Raw genomic sequence first — 19281 nt, 5'->3', positions numbered from 1 at the left:
CTAAACTTAAAACAGTATAGTACTGAAAGTCTGGACCTGGAAATGAAGCCAGGAATTGGAGTCTTATGTAACCAGGGTAGAAATAATGAAGCTATATTCATGGTAAGTCTTTGACACAAGACCTGGACCATAATCTGTAGTTGGGTAACTCAGTATAGAGAGACACTTCAGGCACAAAAAGTAATGAACACCTTGATGCTAAAAGACTGTGTCCCAATCATGCCCTACAGACCTGGAACACCAATGGTCGGTTAATTGACTGGGTGCCCCCCCCTAGTACGTGGTGGTGATAGGGCGCTAAAATTATGGAAACTTGAGAGTTGGTGTATAAATAAACTGGGGACTATGACACCAAGAGGCCTTAATGAATCTAATCCTCTGAATATATTTTTTAAATAAATAGATGAGTGTCTTTGAACTATATGGGTCATCTGTCTGAAAATTCAGCAATATGTACTTTGTATCTGTTATATGTTGTTTGTGTGTTTGTATATATTTATATCTCTATTATATCTCTATTTGTACACAGATTATCTAAAACATGATGCAGTGCTGATAATTTTTATCAGCATACATTTTGATTTTTTGATTTTATGCATTGTACAACGGTTAGGTTCTTGATTATTTGTAGATCTTGAGAGTTGGTACTATATTAACATGATGCAGATCATATAACTGTGGTCTTCTCCCGATATGATGGTAAAGATTTTTTTCTGTATTGAATCTAATTATGTCAAATGGTTCTCAATAGAGACCATAAGCGTATTAAGGGGGATTCTTTAGACACATTTTGTGTCTGTATATTATATGATGACTGCATGGCCAGCTCTTTGATCCCACAATATAGATGTTTGGGTGATCATGGTAGTGGTCCCCATGTGTAGGTGTGATGTGGGAGTATGCGATATATAGTGATGTGGGATCGTTGGTCTGTGGACGCTGGGTGACCTTTGATTGTTTATGGGTTGCCATGACAGCGTCGCTTCTCACGTGAGGATATCACATGACAAATACATGATGAACAGCGCTAAATGCTGGTTAATTAGCGATGCTCTGTAGCGGTTGCTATGCGACCAAAGAGGGGTGTGACGTGATTTTTGATTCACGTCACCCGGTTTCCGATTAAACATGTGTTGCTGTGGTAGCAGCACTTCTCACGTGATGGTATTTTGTGACTAACACATGATGAATAGTTTTACATGCTGGTTGGTCAGCGATGTTGTGTAGCGGTTGTTAGTGACCAAAGAGGGGGTGTGACGTGACTTCCGATTCACGGCACCTGGTTTCCGGTCTCCGCAGCTGCTCTGTATGGTGTTCATCTCTGAGCTTCTATGGTGAGTTGCATTATGTGTGATTACTCTGGGTAGAAATGGAGATTATTTTTTACACTTATGTACTTGATCTGGTTATGTGATCATTTGCACAATGAGGATATGTACTATGGTTTTGAAGTCTTGAAGAAGGTCCTCTGGGACTGAAATGTCGACAATTACTTTTACCAGTGATGAATAAAATAGCGTGAACTTTGCCCTCTGTTATTCCCTGTGTGTGGAAGAAACTATTGAATATACATTGGACCATTTTTTGGTTTGAGGATTGCACCCCGCAAGTTGAATTTTCAAGGTATGATGTGAGTGCAGGCTATGGATTGATTTATATATATATATATATATATATATATATGTAGTGTGATTTTCTTTTTTTTATACAAAATACAATGTCCGATCTCTGTGTTCAGGACATGGGGGATGGGCAGGGGCAGAGTTGTAGCCGAAAGGAGGGGCCGGGGACAGAACACTGGCAGCTGTGCAGGGGAAGAAGTTTCCATGGCCGCTCTCTCACCGCTTCCAACCTGGAGCGGCTGCTGCTCTAAGTCCCCGGTGCTCCCACCGGCCACCCCTTACATGCTGGAGCAGCTGTTGCTCTAAGTCCCCAGCCGCTCCCACCCCTTACATGCCAGAGCAGCTGCTGTGCTGTGTTCCCAGCACACCCAATCCTTACATGCCAGAGCGGCTGCTGCGCTGTGTTCCCGGCACTCCCACCCTTTACATCCCAGCGTGGCATACAAGTACTATAGAGAAGTAGCAGCTGTGCTCTGTCCCTGGCCACTCCCATCCCAGCGTAGCTGCTGTTTCTCTACAGTACTTGTATGCCGCGCCCAGAAGGAAAGGGTGGGAGCGGCTGTTGACATAGCACAGCAGCCACCCCGTAGCTGCTGTTTCTCTACAATACTTGTATGCCGTGCTGGGAAGGAAAGGGTGGGAGTGGCTGGGGACATAGCACAGCAGCTGCCCCATGATGTAAGGGGTGGGAGCGGCTGTCAGGTAGGGAAGCTTCACCCTGAGGGGGTTCACGCCGGGAGCAGCTGTGACTATCGGGAGCCGCAGCTGCTGTTTTCTTCTATTCAAGACAGGCTGCCAGGAGGGGGGTCCCGCTGGGTGACTGATCACTGTGGCCGGCAGTGATTGGGACACACTGGCGGGGAATCTGAGGGAGCAGAGGGACCAGCAGGTCCCTCTGACATAGGCAGCTATGGGAACATTAGCTTCCCGCAGTCGCCTAGTGAGCACTTCTGACTGGTCGTATCAGATATGACCATGTCAGGGAAAGCCCAGCCTGGTGTGGTCTTATCTGATATGACCGTGCCAGGCAAGTGGTTAATGTGGTAGGTTGAGGCCAGTTTAGAATTGCTTGCACTTTCTCGGTGTCCATGGCGAGGCCCGTGCAAGATATGATGTAGTCACGGAAGGGAATTGATGTTACCCCAAATGTGCATTTCTCTCTCTTGCAATACAACAGATTTTGTTGAAGTTGCTTAAGAACCTCCTTCACATGGGAATGATGGGTTTGGATATCTGGAGAAAAAAATTAGTATATCATCTACATGCACAACAAGAGTTTTTACATAAGAATATCTAATTTTGTGACCACAGAGGCTCCCTTGACATGATCGAATAATTTGGTGATGAGTGGCAGCAGGTATCAGTTCTTAATAGTCATATCCTTTAGGCCCTGATAGTCTATGCAAGGTCTTGATCCTCCATCTTTCTTTTTCATGAAAAATAACCCTGCCCAGAGCTTTAGATGAGAAGGGCTGAAAAAACCCATGTTCCAAGATCTCTTTTATATAATCCGCCATGGCTTGGGTCTCAGGAATGGATAATGGATAGACCCTTCCACAAAGAAGAATTTTACCTGGGATTAGATCAATTGGACAATCCCAAGGTCAATGTGGTGGTAAAGTCTCTGCAGCCTGTTTACTGAACACATCCGTGAATTGTCTGTAAGGAGCAGGTCATTCCGATGCCACCTCCTCTGTTGTGACACAGTAAGAACCAACAGTCTGTAAACAAGTCTCAGTACACTTGAGGCCCCACGCAAGAATATGGGGTGAAGACCAGTGGATATTTTGGTTGTGCTATTGTAACCATGGATATCCATGAACAATAAGACTCATAGACTCTTGAATCACTAGGAAGGAAATTAGTTCAGAAAGCAATACTCCCACACACAAGGTCACAGGTTTGGTTTGGAACATAATACAGCCTACAGGAATATGACTAACATCCAGAGCAGTCAAAGTAATGGAGACTGCTAACTTCTGCAGAGGTAAATAAAGTTCTTGAACAAGTTTGGCACAAATAAAATTTCCTGCAGCTCTTGAAAATAAAAGAGCTTCAAAGAAATGAGAACCTCTTGGATGCTTGATTTGTACAGATATAGCATAGTCTTTATTTTGGGGAGCACGAGTAGAGACACTCCAAGACAGACCTCCCCATCATGAAATAGAAGGAGGTGTTTCCCGACTTATGAGGAGAATTCTGTAAAAAATTAACTGTGTTGGCACAATATATAAATAATCTCTCTTTTAACCATCGTTCACATTCTCTGGGTGAAAGACGGGCTTTGCCAAGTTGCATAGGTTTGACAGGGGAAGATGATGGTGAGCTCTCCCATGGAACTGACTGAAATTTGGGATGTGCCAATTTATTCTTTCCCAACTGTCTTTATCTGAAGCAAAAGTCCACTCGGTTACACATGGTAATTAATTCATCCAGGATAGATGGTAAGTCTCTGTAGGCTAATTCATCTTTAATATGATCAGATAGTCCTTGTAAAAAAAACTACCACCAAAACCTCATTGTTGTGAGATTCATGTGCTCTAAACTGGATGAAATATACTGACCCACTGTAAGATGTCTCTGTCTCAGTCATAAGCTGTCAGCTGTGGCTAAAGTGGATCTACCTGGCTCATCAAAGTTTCTGCAGAAGAGAGACAGAAACTCTTTGATGTCTGAAAGAATGGGATTAGACTTCTCCCATAAAGGTGAAGCCCTGGATAGTGCCCATCCAGTTAGCAAAAGAAATGATGTAGGCAGTCTTGGTTCTTTCAGTAGGAAAGTTAGCAGCTTGTAACTTAAAGTGAATGCAAAATTAGTAAAAAAAAACCCTGACAATTCTTTGGGTTAATATCAAACTTGTCAGGAGTAGGTAACCAAAGTCTGGATTGGGAAACAGTAGTGGCAATCCCAGCCACTGGATTCTGAAAATGTTTTATCTGGTCAGATAACTTGTGAATATATTGGATAATCTGATGCTGCACCATCTCCTGTCTGGTGGCTCATTCAGCCAGTCTTCCCTTGGATGTAATCCATTGGCCAGCTCAATTGAGCCTGATCAAACTGTCATGGTTCTGGTATTCTGTAGATCTGAAATGGGGCCCAGAGTATTCACTGAGGAGAGCAGGAAATGGAGAGACTTCAAGATACCACAACTCATAGGTAATACAGGTACTGGCACTCTAGAGACACTAGGTATCATGGACCGGAGCAATGCAAGGATACTGGAATTGGAACAGGAACCTAAGCCACCAGGCAGTCTCTCTCATAATGGTCCAAGGACCAATCAAGCCAGAGAACAACTCCAGTGACAAGAACCTAAACTCAAAACAGTATAGTACTGAAAGTCTGGACCTGGAAATGAAGCCAGGAATTGGAGTCTTATGTAACCAGGGTAGAAATAATGAAGCTATATTCTTGGTAAGTCTTTGACACAAGACCTGGACCATAATCTGTAGTGGGGTAACTCAGTATAGAGAGACACTTCAGGCACAAAAAGTAATGAACACCTTGATGCTAAAAGACTGTGTCCCAATCATGCCCTACAGACCTGGGACACCAATGGTCGGTTAATTGACTGGGTGCCCCCCCTAGTACGTGGTGGTGATAGGGCGCTAAAATTATGGAAACTTGAGAGTTGGTGGATAAATAAACTGGGGACTATGACACCAAGAGGCCTTAATGAATCTAATCCTCTGAATATATTTTTTAAATAAATAGATGAGTGTCTTTGAACTATATGGGTCATCTGTCTGAAAATTCAGCAATATGTACTTTGTATCTGTTATATGTTGTTTGTGTGTTTGTATATATTTATATCTCTATTTGTACACAGATTATCTAAAACATGATGCAGTGCTGATAATTTTTATCAGCATACATTTTGATTTTTTGATTTTATGCATTGTACAATGGTTAGGTTCTTGATTATTTGTAGATCTTGAGAGTTGGTACTATATTAACATGATGCAGATCATATAACTGTGGTCTTCTCCCGATATGATGGTAAAGATTTTTTTCTGTATTGAATCTAATTATGTCAAATGGTTCTCAATAGAGACCATAAGCGTATTAAGGGGGATTCTTTAGACACATTTTGTGTCTGTATATTATATGATGACTGCATGGCCAGCTCTTTGATCCCACAATATAGATGTTTGGGTGATCATGGTAGTGGCCCCCATGTGTAGGTGTGATGTGGGAGTATGCGATATATAGTGATGTGGGATCGTTGGTCTGTGGACGCTGGGTGACCTTTGATTGTTTATGGGTTGCCATGACAGCGTTGTTTCTCATGTGAGAATATCACATGACAAATACATGATGAACAGCGCTAAATGCTGGTTAATTAGCGATGCTCTGTAGCGGTTGCTGTGCGACCAAAGAGGGGTGTGACGTGATTTTTGATTCACATCACCCGGTTTCCGATTAAACATGTGTTGCTGTGGTAGCGTCACTTCTCACGTGATGGTATTTCGTGACTAACACATGATGAATAGTTTTACATGCTGGTTGGTCAGCGATGTTGTGTAGCGGTTGTTAGTGACCAAAGAGGGGGTGTGACGTGACTTCCGATTCACGGCACCTGGTTTCCGGTCTCTGCAGCTGTTCTGTATGGTGTTCATCTCTGAGCTTCTATGGTGAGTTGCATTATGTGTGATTACTCTGGGTAGAAATGGAGATTATTTTTTACACTTATGTACTTGATCTGGTGATGTGATCATTTGCACAATGAGGATATGTACTATGGTTTTGAAGTCTTGAAGAAGGTCCTCTGGGACTGAAATGTCGACAATTACTTTTACCAGTGATGAATAAAATAGCGTGAACTTTGCCCTCTGTTATTCCCTGTGTGTGGAAGAAACTATTGAATATACATTGGACCATTTATTGGTTTGAGGATTGCACCCCGCGAGTTGAATTTTCAAGGTATGATGTGAGTGCAGGCTATGGATTGATTGATTTATATATATATATATATGTAGTGTGATTTTCTTTTTTTTATACAAAATACAATGTCCGATCACTGTGATCAGGACATGGGGGATGGGCAGGGGCAGAGTTGTAGCCGAAAGGAGGGGCCGGGGACAGAACACTGGCAGCTGCGCAGGGGAAGAAGTGTCCATGGCCGCTCTCTCACCGCTTCCAACCTGGAGCAGCTGCTGTTCTAAGTCCCTGGTGCTCCCACCGGCCACACCTTACATGCTGGAGCGGCTGTTGCTCTAAGTCCCCAGCCGCTCCCACCCCTTACATGCCAGAGCAGCTGCTGTGCTGTGTTCCCAGCACACCCAATCCTTACATGCCAGAGCGGCTGCTGCGCTGTGTTCCCGGCGCTCCCACCCTTTACATCCCAGCGTGGCATACAAGGACTATAGAGAAGTAGCAGCCGTGCTCTGTCCCTGGCCGCTCCCATCCCGGCGTAGCTGCTGTTTCTCTACAGTACTTGTATGCCGCGCCCAGAAGGAAAGGGTGGGAGCGGCTGTTGACATAGCACAGCAGCCGCCCCATAGCTGCTGTTTCTCTACAATACTTGTATGCCATGCTGGGAAGGAAAGGGTGGGAGCGGCTGGGGACATAGCACAGCAGCCGCCCCATGATGTAAGGGGTGGGAGCGGCTGTCAGGTAGGGAAGCTTCACCCTGAGGGGGTTCACGCCGGCAGCAGCTGTGACTATCGGGAGCCGCAGCTGCTGTTCTCTTCTATTCAAGACAGGCTGCCAGGAGGGGGGTCCCGCTGGGTGACTGATCACTGTGGCTGGCAGTGATTGGGACACACTGGCGGGGAATCTGAGGGAGCAGAGGGACCAGCAGGTCCCTCTGACATAGGCGGCTATGGGAACATTAGCATCCCGCAGTCACCTAGTGAGCTCTTCTGACTGGTCGTATCAGATACGACCATGTCAGGGAAAGCCCAGCCTGGTGTGGTCATATCTGATACGACCGTGCCAGGCAAGTGGTTAATGTGGTAGGTTGAGGCCAGTTCAGAATTGCTTGCACTTTCTCAGTGTCCATGGCGAGGCCCGTGCAAGATATGATGTAGTCACGGAAGTTAATTGATGTTACCCCAAATGTGCATTTCTCTCTCTTGCAATACAACAGATTTTGTTGAAGTTGCTTAAGAACCTCCTTCACATGGGAATGATGAGTTTGGATATCTGGAGAAAAAAATTAGTATATCATCTACATGCACAACAAGAGTTTTTACATAAGAATATCTAATTTTGTGACCACAGAGGCTCCCTTGACATGATCGAATAATTTGGTGATGAGTGGCAGCAGGTATCAGTTCTTAATAGTCATATCCTTTAGGCCCTGATAGTCTATGCAAGGTCTTGATCCTCCATCTTTCTTTTTCATGAAAAATAACCCTGCCCAGAGCTTTAGATGAGAAGGGCTGAAAAAACCCATGTTCCAAGATCTCTTTTATATAATCTGCCATGGCTTGGGTCTCAGGAATGGATAATGGATAGACCCTTCCACAAAGAAGAATTTTACCTGGGATTAAATCGATTGGACAATCCCAAGGTCAATGTGGTGGTAAAGTCTCTGCAGCCTGTTTACTGAGCACATCCGTGAATTTTCTGTAAGGAGCAGGTCATTCCGATGCCACCTCCTCTGTTGTGACACAGTAAGAACCAACAGTCTGTAAACAAGTCTCAGTACACTTGAGGCCCCACGCAAGAATATGGGGTGAAGACCAGTGGATATTTTGGTTGTGCTATTGTAACCATGGATATCCATGAACAATTAGACTCGTAGACTCTTGAATCACTAGGAAGGAAATTAGTTCAGAATGCAATACTCCCACACGCAAGGTCACAGGTTTGGTTTGGAACATAATACAGCCTACAGGAATATGATTAACATCCAGAGCAGTCAAAGTAATGGAGACTGCTAACTTCTGCAGAGGTAAATAAAGTTCTTGAACAAGTTTGGCACAAATAAAATTTCCTGCAGCTCTTGAAAATAAAAGAGCTTCAAAGAAATGAGAACCTATTGGACGCTTGATTTGTACAGATATAGCATAGTCTTTATTTTGGGGAGCACGAGTAGAGACACTCCTAGACAGACCTCCCCATCATGAAATAGAAGGAGGTGTTTCCCGACTTATGAGGAGAATTCTGTAAAAAATTAACTGTGTTGGCACAATATATACATAATCTCTCTTTTAACCATCGTTCACATTCTCTGGGTGAAAGACGGGCTTTGCCAAGTTGCATAGGTTTGACAGGGGAAGATGATGGTGAGCTCTCCCATGGAACTGACTGAAATTTAGGTTGTGCCAATTTATTCTTTCCCAACTGTCTTTATCTGAAGCAAAAGTCCACTCGGTTACACATGGTAATTAATTCATCCAGGATAGATGGTAAGTCTCTGTAGGCTAATTCATCTTTAATATGATCAGATAGTCCTTGTAAAAAAAACTACCACCAAAACCTCATTGTTGTGAGATTCATGTGCTCTAAACTGGATGACATACTGACCCACTGTAAGATGTCTCTGTCTCAGTCATAAGCTGTCAGCTGTGGCTAAAGTGGATCTACCTGGCTCATCAAAGTTTCTGCAGAAGAGAGACAGAAACTATTTGATGTCTGAAAGAATGGGATTAGACTTCTCCCATAAAGGTGAAGCCATGGATAGTGCCCGTCCAGTTAGCAAAGAAATGATGTAGGCAGTCTTGGTTCTTTCAGTAGGAAAGTTAGCAGCTTGTAACTTAAAGTGAATGCAAAATTAGTAAAAAAACACCCTGACAATTCTTTGGGTTAATATCAAACTTGTCAGGGGTAGGTAACCAAAGTCTGGATTGGGAAACAGTAGTGGCAATCCCAGCCACTGGATTCTGAAAATGTTTTATCTGGTCAGATAACTTGTGAATATATTGGATAATCTGATGCTGCACCATCTCCTGTCTGGTGGCTCATTCAGCCAGTCTTCCCTTGGATGTAATCCATTGGCCAGCTCAATTGAGCCTGATCAAACTGTCATGGTTCTGGTATTCTGTAGATCTGAAATGGGGCCCAGAGTATTCACTGAGGAGAGCAGGAAATGGAGAGACTTCAAGATACCACAACTCATAGGTAATACAGGTACTGGCAGACTAGAGACACTAGGTATCATGGACCGGAGCAATGCAAGGATACTGGAATTGGAACAGGAACCTAAGCCACCAGGCAGTCTCTCTCATAATGGTCCAAGGACCAATCAAGCCAGAGAACAACTCCAGTGACAAGAACCTAAACTCAAAACAATATAGTTCTGACAGTCTGGACCTGGGAACCAAGCCAGGAATCATAGTCTAATGTAACCAGGGAAGAACTAATGAAGCTATATCTCTGGTATGGCTCTCATGTGAGACCTGGACCATAATCCAGAAGGGGAACTCAGGATAGAGAGACATTTCAGGCACACACAGTTGTAAACACCTCAATGCTAAAAGACTGTGACCCAATCATGCCCTCCAGAACTGGAATCCCAATGCTGACTGTCAGCCCAAGAAAAACGCACATACTGTAGTACAGGACAACCAAAATAGTCAACCTAGATTATGCAGTAACCCACTATAGCCACAGAGTGTAGTGATACTTGCGCCAAAGTCCAGATGATGCCCGCACAATGCAGAGTGGAATCCATGCAGGTGATAAGATGTGTTGCAATAGCAGCTGGTATACACCGTAGGTACACTGGCAGAACTGGAGCCAGAGTTGAATGCAGTCTGTGTGCAGCACTGACGGATGGTACACATCAGTAGATGGAATGTAGATAACGATGTTTAGTCTGTGTGCGGCATGGTATCCACATTGCTGAGAGATGATACACAGCGGTAGATGGAATTCAGACAACAGCAAGTGGTCTGTATGTTGCATGGAATCCACAGTGCTGAGCATGTGATCGTACATGTAGGTAATGGTTGAGTTTCAGCAAGAATAGTATCCACAGGAGAAAGCTCTGGAAACACAGGAGACACTGAGTCTTGAATGATCCTCAGGCAGGAACACAGGTTTTCAGAAAATGAGTCAATGGCTTGGAAATATATAGGTAATGGTAACAGATATTTGGTCAGGCTGACCAGGTGAGCAGCCAGGTGAGCCTTAACCACTGTGATAGTCTGTTGGAGGTTTTAGACACAACAATGAATGAATGTTTAACCCTGTATGGGTGGCTAAAACCACGCTTCAAGGAGGCAATATAGCATTTTTAGACACCTTGGAAGCATGACAGCAAAAAAAAGGTAAATCAGTAATATACTGCTAGAGAGAAGAATATAGTAGAGAACAACAATCCATCCACATCAATGCAGATGGAGAGTAATAGTTTAGACAAACTAAATGCTCCAGACTAGAAGGCTTAGGCTTAGGAAATCTGTCCATAGAGTAGCCATTGCACATTGTCCTGGGTCATCTTTTAACCATGTTAAGGACTTTAAGATGGCCTGCACTTTGAATATGTGTGACTCCTATTCTCAGCAGTATATTACAAAACCATCTAAATTTATAAGCATGATAACATAATCAATCATTAAATTATGGCTTACTGGTTATGTTGGCACTCATGGTTACTAACACAACTACACTGCCACCAATAAGGGATTCTCAGTGGTTTGACACCCAGTAGACCTTCACTTCTACCTACACACAGTTAGTAATGTTTAAATTATATCACATATCTACTGTATATGTAGTATGGATCTTGACACTTCAAGGCCTACAGGTTCATCAAACAACATAGAGAAATGTGCTAGAATATCATGTCAATTTAATTCAAAAAAGATTTCCAAGGCTTATATGTACAAAAGTGCTTTAAATAGACAAAAATTACACACAGGTTATAATGCAAATTCAGTTTCAAGAAAATAAAAGGAATAAAAATCAGAGAAATTGGATCATTACAACTAGGCCCATATCTCTGTTGTGCAGGAGATCACAGGTAGGTTAGATTGGCATATCTCAGCCTGATTGTTTCTCCCTGGAAATATACAATTAACTACATTACAATACATTTTGCCTTTTATCCTGCAAAATGGGTGGTCACAGCTCCCTTCTCTGTGGCTGAGTTTAGAGAAAAAGTCAATTATTTTCCTCTGTGACTCACACAGGAAATTTCATCAGATACTTTTCATCAGATACATTATTGTACATCTGGGCACATACAATAGGTCTCAATAAGATCAATAAAATACAGGTACTGTATTACACACAAACATTTTGAAAATATCATATTTTGGGACCAGATAACATGAATGATCATGACATGCACAATTGAAAACTAAAACATTATTTATGCATCTAATGATATTACATAAGTGAATAGATCCTTTCAGTTTTAGAACCATCATAATTGGACTAGACATCTTACTTGAACTCATCTATCACATTTGAATCAATATAATCTCTTTTTGACTGTCTATCTGGAATCTAGTGAATAGTATGACTGCTGTATTACAGAAAGAGTGACGATACCATATTAAATTTGTAAATTCTGGAACAAAAGAGAAGACATCCCCATACCTGTACACTATATTTCTGCTAGATCTCTTTGGGCTGGGGACAAATCTGATGAGATGAGAACCTCAGGTTCCTCAACCGTAGTCCCAATCATTGCCAGAACTTGGTTTTGCTCTTGTCAGAGTCTAATGAGATTGATGTGGTATATCTGCTGCCCTTTTCTTCTTTCAGGTTGATTGAGCTTTACTAAGGAAACTGGCTCTATTACCTCATATATCATGTTGCCAGTGAGCAAAGAGCTTGCTTTTTTAAGTAGATAATAACACCAACACTTTGTCCCCTGATTGAAATGACCAGACCACTACTGACCTCTCATACTACTGAACCTGCAGAGAGGATGTGCACTGTGGTTAACAAAAAAAAGGAAATATAGGTGCTCATATGAATAGATTAAAAAACCTTTAAGATGTAACTATAATATAATAGCTGCAATTGAGCTGAGTGCCTTGTGATAGCACCCAAACACCACACTATATGTGTAGAGAGAAAAATATACCAATAAAATTTGTCTCAATTGTGCTAATAAAAATGAGCCACAGGAGATCTATTTATGGAAAATCACAATATTTAATATGTATTAAGTAATCCTCTAAATTTTCATAAAAAATATATATAGTTACGCCAGACATATATAATGCACAGAAACAACAACAATACACCTAATGATATATGATATATGATGTGGAGACAAGAAGCCTTACGAAATCATGGAGTCAAAACGCCATCCAAAAATAAAAATAATAAAAAACACTTGTATGAAATCCTGGATCCAGTGATAAGAAAAAGTATCCACTATGATAAAAAGATATATGTACTGTATATATATATATATATATATATATATATATATATATATATATATATATATATAGAGAGAGAGAGAGAGAGAGAGAGAAAGAGAGAGAGAGAGAGAGAGAGAGAGAGAGAGACCACTCTTGGGTCAGATATCATGGTCTGATCATTGTATTATTGAACAGTCTGTAAATACTCATTCAAATTATGTGTATGACATATTACATTTTGTGATTTTCCATAATTAGATCTCCTGTGGCTCATTTTTATTAGTGCAATTGAGGCAAATTTTATTGGTAAAATGGGATTTATTCAGGATGCCGGTGGTTGAAATGCCAACTGCCAGAATCCTGACACTGAAAGACTGGCATTGGACTAAAGATAGGCATCTAAATACTGCCACCTATCATTAGCCCCACACTGAAATCTTGACGCCCGGCATACCGAATGTAGGTTAGCTGGGTATCGTGACCTGTTAGTCACATGCAGGAATGGTTAGGTTTAGGTACCTACTTGGGGGACTTAAAGTTAGGTAACCCCCAGGGAAGGTTAAGTTTAGGCTAGGGGAATGGGGGGGTAGGGTTAGGCACCACCGGGTGGAGGTTAGGGTTAGGCACCCCCCCGGGAAGGTTAGGTTTAGGGTGCAGGGAGGGGGGTTAGGGCTAGGCACCACAGGGGGATTTAGGGTTAGGCACCACCCCCAGAGTCTTAGGGCTAGGCACCCCCAAGGGAGGGTTAGGGTTAGGTGAGGAGAGGGGAGGGTTAATATATTGACCAGCCAGCTTCAGTATTATGATCTGTCAGGCTTCCAGGATCGGGATTTGAACCTATGACTTTTAAGCCATTGGTATTTCATACCCAACCCATTAAAACGTTATCTACTGATTACTGGCTAAAGGACAGAATCAAGGATGTCAGTTGAGCTGCAAAATCTTTTTGGCTAAGAGTGACTGCCATTCTGGAAGTCAGTAATAATGTACTTAATCGTGTTGAAATGATCAGTTATTTACCTGTTGATTAACTTTGCCCATTATTCATATATTACAATTCACAATGAAATAGCATCTTTTTTGCTCATTGACATTAATTATTTCCACACTGTTGCTTCATGAACGAGAATGGTAAGCAGTGTTAATGCTTATGTGATTAGATATTATGTTGTATACTGTCATTTCCTCATGAGGATTTTTTATTTTCTTGTGTGCCTTGTGTTATTAATATTTATGATATTGTGTGATATATTCATATTAGAGTTGTCTTAACTTCTCCTGTTTGATAGGTGCTATTTTACTCAAATATTCAGTGCCACTAAGGGTACAGTACTGTGATACTAAGCTGACTATACTGATGGTGGAGTCATGGGTATAATAATGTTGCACATGGGGCCCCTCCTCTGAGAAACCCTGAATCTTACCTTGCTCCAGAAATCAGGTCCTTCCTACTATGTGGTGCCATCTTACCAGTGACATCTTCGGGAAAATGGTGCATGCACACAAGAGAGCAAATGCTCTGGCACACTGCCATAGTCACTGAGAAAATGGCGCCGAGGAGGAGAAGGGACTTGGTTTCCACTGCAAGATTAGTATACTATGTTTGCAGGGTATGCGGTGCAGGGCCTGCCTGGACCAAGGAGCACATGTGCACCACACACCTTGCACTCAGTGGCAACTTTACAATGGGTACAGGGTGTGTGGGGCACACGGGCCCCTGGGTCCAGTGGGGGCCGGCACCACCCACCCTGCACCCATATTATACTTACCTCTCCAAAGTCCCATGTCAACACACGTGTCTGCGCTGTAAATAAAACAGCTGGCCATTTTCCTATTGTTTGCACATGTGCAGTACAGGGAAAATGGCCAAAATGCCCAGTGACCTGTGCATGCACTATAGACTCTGGGCACACTCTAGTGCCCAGAGTCTATTAGTGTGGCGCTGGTCGCGCACCGCTCAGTGCACTGCCGGCCGCCAGGTGGAGAGGAGGGGGCCTGTGACGGAGACTGTAGACAGGCTCCCTCCTCTCTAGAAATGCCCCTGCTTGCACTTATTACAAGTATGCCTATGGGTGTAGTGTATATTATGTATGTTTGCACTGTACGTGCACCTAAACTGAGCATATGAACTACAAGTGAGGCCAAGTCATACACATTTTGAGATTATCTATATTTACAATTAAAGAGATGTACAGTAACTGGTGTGTAATGTGCTGTTCTCATGTAATCAAAGTTCAGCGAGGGTCCATCAAATGAATTGCGGGCTATGGTTAAAGTTTGATATAAGTGCACACTGATGATGATGATGATTAGTAATAAACCAATCATCCATTATGCACAGGGAGAAGGCGCATCACAAGATTCATATAACTGTGTATAAGTATGAATATAAGCAGTTTTATTGTGCATACAGCTTAGCAGCAACATAATATAACCCCAATTCCTGTCCAAATTTGCATCAGGCCCTTTCAAGCACACTCAGTACACTCAGCATTTCAGCTAAAGTTCAAAGACATTTATGATTAAGAGACCTCACCTGCAGCATCAGCACTTTGAACAACAAAAACATACTTGATGCAAAAAATTTATATAACACTTACTTTACCTTGTACATTTGCTAAAGGTCGAGACATTCAAGTTTAAAAGACCTCATTTGCATGTACATCTAAAAAGCCATCAGTGTCATATTAAGACTAGTACTTCAGTCTTGTTTTGGTCCCCTGTCCTTTTTCTCCTGTGAGCAACCAGAACCATGACAGATAGGTAAAAATACACCAAATTTTCAGAACCAAGTTCTATACTGATATATGAGCAGCAAAATTGCAAACCACACTTAAATGAGGCCTAAAATGTAAATTGAATTTTTAAGGAAAAGTTTAGCTCTCTTATAATAGCTCAATTGGAAGGAAGGCAATGGGTTTTCTTTATTATTATATAATAAATAAGAAAATAAAAATACATAAAATTATAATTGTATGATCAGTATATGTACACAATTTAGCCAAGTGGTTGCAGTTAGTAAACAATTTAAAAGTTTAAACTCACCCAAGCATATAAACACTACAGTATATAAGTTCAGCATACTACTTAGACACATTGGGCTTCATTTAGAGAACAATGGAAGTCCAAAAGTATGTGTGTTAAAATACACATATTTGCTGCTACGTACATTTGTCTTTATTTAGAATTGTGTATATGTTGTGGTGTGGACCCTTCTACCTGAAGACATAGAAAGGTGGCAAGTAAGCAAATGTAGAATAATAAAGTGTACTGTACCACACACCCTGCCAATCAATGAAGCCTAATTAGAATTGATGCAGCTACAATACTCTTCTTAGGAGATGTATTTTTCTGGGTAACACAGGAATGATATAAATATTTGCAGCTGATGAAAATCTAGTCATTTGTGATTGGCTGTTTGTCTACTGACCACCTGTTAGGACTGCCAATTTATTGGTGTTGTAGGTACTGTACATTAAAACAATTTGTAGTAATCTATTCAGACGTATCTGTAATGAAAATTCCCATTGGTTTTTAAAACAATAAATTAAATTGTGTTCATATTTCATTATTAAAAATTAGTTTTGCACCCCTACTAAAAACTACTTTTGTTGGTTAGGTTCTTATACAGTAGAGTCTGACACAAAAATGAGATGAGTATCAATTTATAAAAAAGTGTCACATGTAAGATTAATAATGTGTTGAGAATTATTTTGGACATTTACAAGTAGTTGCCTGTTTAATTTACAATAAGTGCACAATGAAAATAAAAGTTTCAAAACTATTTTGTTCCATCAATGCTGATTATTTTATTCTTACTTAATCTTATTTCACCTAGTAATTTATACAATAGAAGATAACTGAGAGCAATGTAAATGACGTTCTGAAGCTACACATACAGTAAAATCAACAATACAAAAGCTTACCTCTGGGAGGAGATATAACACCACAAAGCAAGCATGCAAAATTGATTTTTTCCAAGTGCTTTTATTAACACAGTAGAGAAATTTGGGTTGAAATGGAAATTTTTACTGAGACATATTGCATAGCAATCATCAAGTACAATTAAGTTTAAATATCTAGCTTTACTTATATAAAGTCCAGCTAAAAATAAACCTCTTTAAATAAGTTAATTAATATATAAACTGATAATTGGAGTTTTAGAAATGTTCTGTTTTAAAAACATGAAATTGTTTTGCTCATAAAATGTATAGTCTAATAATTATTTTATTGCAGAAATCCTGACTAAAAATACCTTAGTAATATTATAGACAAATGACATGAATGTTTGGAAACTCATCATATAAAAATAAATCCATGTTTATGGTGATCAGAAATTATATCACTTAAATGTTGTGAGAAGTGATTCCACTTGTGTCACATGACCCATATTGAAAGTGTTTGATGACTGCCTATATATATCAGATGATAGACTGTATAGTGTGTACCCAGTTTAGCTCACATTTTAAAAGTTGTGGTGCCTTCATTCCTAACTGACACATTCTGAGATCCACAGGTGGTCTGGAAAACACAAACTATTAAGGGACCTTGAGAACGAGTTTTACAACCCCTGATATAAGACCTTGGAATTTTACATGATCAATGAACTTCACAGTACTTCAAATACCCTTACATATTATATTATCCCATTACATTTTTATAATGTATATGATTTGTTACCAAAGCACATATATAAAATACAAACAACCAAAAACACATCCCTGCAAAACAATATAATAAAGCAAATGACTGAGGTATAATGAAGGGGGAAAATCACAGTAGCTTTAGTAGTAATATAATTAATGTTTTATACTGTATGTACATCCAGGTTTCTGTATTCTGTGTATTAAAAACTCCAGGTAACTTAAGCTAGTACAAAAAAAATGTTTTTCAAAAGGTTTTGATAAAAGCATGTTTAATGGGAACATTGAGTTAATTGAGGTAACAAGGGAGTTAATTGAGGTAACAAGATGTGCATCCATTCTTTTTGGGTCAGTTCAGATGTCCTCAACTTTAAGGCCTACTAGGAATGGTAATTGATGGGTTAATCATTGATAGTTAAATGTATATAACTATTGTGGGGGAATGTATTGATGAATGACTTAGATATGCATAAGCGCAGTACTTACAAGTAAAGGAATTTTGCCATCTGTCCTCCCCCAGTTGATGCACAAACTATGTATGAAACTATCAATAGTTACAAGCATCCCTAGGCCTGCACAAAAAGATGTAACAGTTTCCTAGCTAGCTGTCTGTCACCAATAGGTGCTATAAATGAAACCTTGCAACTTTTCTTGAAAGTACAAAAAATGTTCTGTCTACTATCATTGATCCTGATCTGGGTCACATTTGTGACCACAGCTTGCAAGTTTTAGCAAAATGTGCATGCTCTAAAGATAACATATGCATCTTTGCATGTCACCTGTTTCTCTCACTGTGTCAAAGAGACATATGCACACAAGAGAAACATTTCCTGGGAGTGTCATGAAAGTGTCCTTGGCATGTAGCTACAGATGTGTCCTGCTACATCTTTCCTCATAGCTAGGCATTCTGGCTTCCCTGTCATGGCCATGATAGACTACACACCATGCAGTACACAATTTAATCCCTGGGTGGAGAATGCTCAATGGATGAAAATTATAGTACTGAATACATACTGTGATCTGTGTGAAACTGGCCAATCACATTCAGGCAGTACAAACAGTCCCTCCTCCAGGTGCTTGAAATGATCACTTTGTGTGAAGACTAAACTGCTGTAGATATTATACTCATTATGAGCCATCTGCTCTGTATACTGTTGCTGCAAGGTGGAAAAAGACCTGGCATAAAGATGCATAGGCACTATTTCGCAGAGAGATCATTTCAAGTTCAATATTCTTAAAGTACTTTGCTCAATTTTAAACATTGCTCTGCACTTTCCTCATCCCTTCATCTCTGTGTTATGTCACCCAGCTGCATTAGACTATAAACCACTATTGACATTGTATTGTACACATTGGTGTAAAGACGCACGCTAGACATGAAATTCACAATAAGTGTAACAGCAAATCATAAAATTGAGTAGAATACTCTAAAATTATTGAACCTGAAATGATCTTTATGAAACATTGCCTGTGCGTCTTTAGGCCAGGTGTCTTTACAGCATGTAGCAACAGTATACAGTAATAAAGGCACATAATGAGTACAATACAATGTGTATAGCAGTTTAGAGTAAAATGCAGCTGGGTGGAATAACATAGAATTGAAAGTTGGTGGCAAGTTCAGAGCAATGTATTAAGTATGCAGAGTACCTTAAGAATAATGGCCTTCAATTGCTCTTTAAGAAATGATATGCATGCGTCTTGACACCAAGGCAGATATGTATTGTTATAAAACACAAG

The sequence above is a fragment of the Taudactylus pleione genome, unplaced genomic scaffold (genome assembly GCF_031769625.1).
Source record: "Taudactylus pleione unplaced genomic scaffold, aTauple2 ptg000005l, whole genome shotgun sequence".
In the NCBI taxonomy this organism is placed as follows: domain Eukaryota; kingdom Metazoa; phylum Chordata; class Amphibia; order Anura; family Myobatrachidae; genus Taudactylus; species Taudactylus pleione.
The sequence above is the reverse complement of the archived record's forward strand: the minus strand, read 5'-3'. Positions refer to the sequence as shown.